The sequence below is a fragment of the Cryptomeria japonica genome, unplaced genomic scaffold, assembly GCF_030272615.1.
Source record: "Cryptomeria japonica unplaced genomic scaffold, Sugi_1.0 HiC_scaffold_138, whole genome shotgun sequence".
In the NCBI taxonomy this organism is placed as follows: Eukaryota; Viridiplantae; Streptophyta; class Pinopsida; order Cupressales; family Cupressaceae; genus Cryptomeria; species Cryptomeria japonica.
The window spans coordinates 216,630-219,107 of NW_026728960.1; the positions used below are offsets into that span (position 1 = coordinate 216,630).

At 66.1% G+C, this 2,478-nt stretch overlaps 1 non-coding gene across 1 annotated transcript; it reads right to left on the reverse strand.

Moving 5' to 3' along the window:
* Positions 1–2,018: 2,018 nt before the first annotated feature.
* On the reverse strand, positions 2,019–2,137 carry LOC131866249 (5S ribosomal RNA). The gene has a single exon (XR_009364872.1). It is a non-coding gene; the product is annotated as a 5S ribosomal RNA (ribosomal RNA).
* Positions 2,138–2,478: the final 341 nt, after the last annotated feature.

Consider the following 2,478-nt stretch of genomic DNA (forward strand, 5'->3'; position numbering starts at 1 on the left):
CCATGGTGCGCACCAAGGAGCGCTCCGAAGTGTGCTCCAAGGTGCGGCGTGCACGAAGTCGGAGCCCGGTTTTGCCCCGGGTACGCACCTCGCGTGCACCTTCGCCGGGGTGGGCACCTCGGCTGGGTTGCGCGCCCTGGTGCGCACCAAGGAGCGCTCCGAAGTGTGCTCCAAGGTGCGGCGTGCACGAAGTCGGAGCCCGGTTTGCCCGGGTGTGCACCTTCGCCGCGGTGCGCACCATGGCGTGCACGAAGTCGGAGCCCGGTTTGCCCCGGGTGCGCACCTCGCGTGCACCTTCGGCGGGGTTGCGCGCCCTGGTGGGCACCATGGTGCGCACCAAGGAGCGCTCCGAAGTGTGCTCCAAGGTGCGGCGTGCACGAAGTCGGAGCCCGGTTTGCCCCGGGTGCGCACCTCGCGTGCACCTTCGGCGGGGTTGCGCGCCCTGGTGGGCACCATGGTGCGCACCAAGGAGCGCTCCGAAGTGTGCTCCAAGGTGCGGCGTGCACGAAGTCGGAGCCCGGTTTGCCCCGGGTGCGCACCTCGCGTGCACCTTCGCCGCGGTGGGGCACCATGGCGTGCACGAAGTCGGAGCCCCGGTTTGCCCCCGGGTGCGCACCTCGCGTGCACCTTCGCCGGGGTGGGCACCTCGGCTGGGTTGCGCGCCCTGGTGCGCACCAAGGAGCGCTCCGAAGGTGTGCTCCAAGGTGCGGCGTGCACGAAGTCGGAGCCCGGTTTGCCCCGGGTGCGCACCTCGCGTGCACCTTCGCCAGGGTGGGCACCTCGGTGCGCACACCTTCTCAATGTTTTCTTGCCTTTTCTGGAAATTGGTGAAGGCAGCGCATCAAAGGTGCGCACCTCGGTGTGCTCCGAGGTGCGAACCCGAGAGCGCTCCCGAGGTGCCCACGAAGTCGAAAGTCGGGTTAATTGCATTGTTTTCCCCCGGGTGCGCTCCGAGGTGCGCAACATCGGCGCGCACCAAAGGAGGGCTCCGAAGTGTGCTCCAAGGTGCGCACGATGGCGTGCACCTCTGGTGCGCACGATTCGGAGCTCGGTTTGACCGGGGTGCGCACACCTTGGCTGGGTTGCGCACCTTTTGTGCGCTCCAAGGTGCGCACGAAGTCGGAGCTCGGTTTGCCCCGGGTGCGCACCTTCGCCAGGGTGCGCACCTTGATGCGCACGCCTTGGCTGGGCTGCGCACCTTGGTGGGCGCCATGGTGCGCACCTTTCGTGCGCTCCAAGGTGCGCACGAAGTCGGAGCTCGGTTTGCCCCGGGTGCGCACCTTGGTGGGCGCCATGGTGCACTCCGAGGTGCCCAAGATTGGTGCGCACCAAGGAGCGCTCCGAAGTGCGCTCCAAGGTGCGCGCGAAGTCGAAAGTTGGGTTATTGTCCGGTTGCCTCGGGTGCGCACCTTGCGTGCACCTTCGCCAGGGTGGGCGCCTTGGTGCGCACACCTTGGCTGGGCTGCGCACACCTTGGCACCCGCGTTTCCTTCATTTTAAATTTTTTTTTTTTTACAATCTCTCAAGTGGGAAATTCTATAATCTCAACTTTTTTTGCCTTTTCAGGAAACTTTGAATGGAGCGCATCATTGGTGCGCTCCGAAGTGTGCTCCAAAGCTCTCTCCAGCTGCGTGCACCTGCCCCGGCCGCGCACCCGGCCCCGCCCAGCTTCGCTCACACCTGTCCCGGGCGTCTGGTGCGGAACCTTAGAGTAAGAAACATCACCGTGCACCTTGGCCAACGTGCGCGACCTCGACCGAGCGCGCACTGGCCGAGGTGCACACCGATTTCACCTGGGTGCGCGCGCAGCAACCTCGGGCGCACCGGGGTGCGCGCACAACGCCCGTGTTGCACCGTGGCCTGTGTTGCTCGGGGCGCCTCGGGTGCGCGCTCGGTGTCGCCCCCGCGCGCGCGGTAGTGCGGGCAGCGCACCCCGGCCCGGCCCGGCCCCGACGAGAACGCAAACGGGCAAAAGGTTTATTCAAATAGCATTGCGACGCCCGGCGAAAAACTAAAAAAGGGTGCAACACCGGGACTTCCCGGGAGGTCACCCATCCCAGTACTACTCCGGCCCAAGCGCGCTTAACTGCGGAGTTCTGATGGGATCTGGTGCACTAATGCTGGTATGATCGCACCCGTTATGAGCTTGTCGCAGTGTGTACTTAGCAAACCGCGACCCACGTGCGAATCCACCCCGGCCACCCCACCCCGTCGAGGTGCACACCCTCCCTCGCGAAGTGCGCCCCGTTCGCCAAGTGTGAGCCTGCCCGGGTGCGCGCACCTTGCTAGGGCGTCGGGTGTGCACCCGGCCCGGCCTACGTGCGTGCACCTGGAGGGGGCGTCGTGTGCGTGCAGTGTCCCGTCTGCAACGCGGTGCCCACACACCACCTCGGGCGCAACGACCTGCGCTCACATGTGGGCCGAGTGCACCTGGTGCATGTTCGGGGCGCCTCGGGTGCACGCTACGATCTTGCCCCG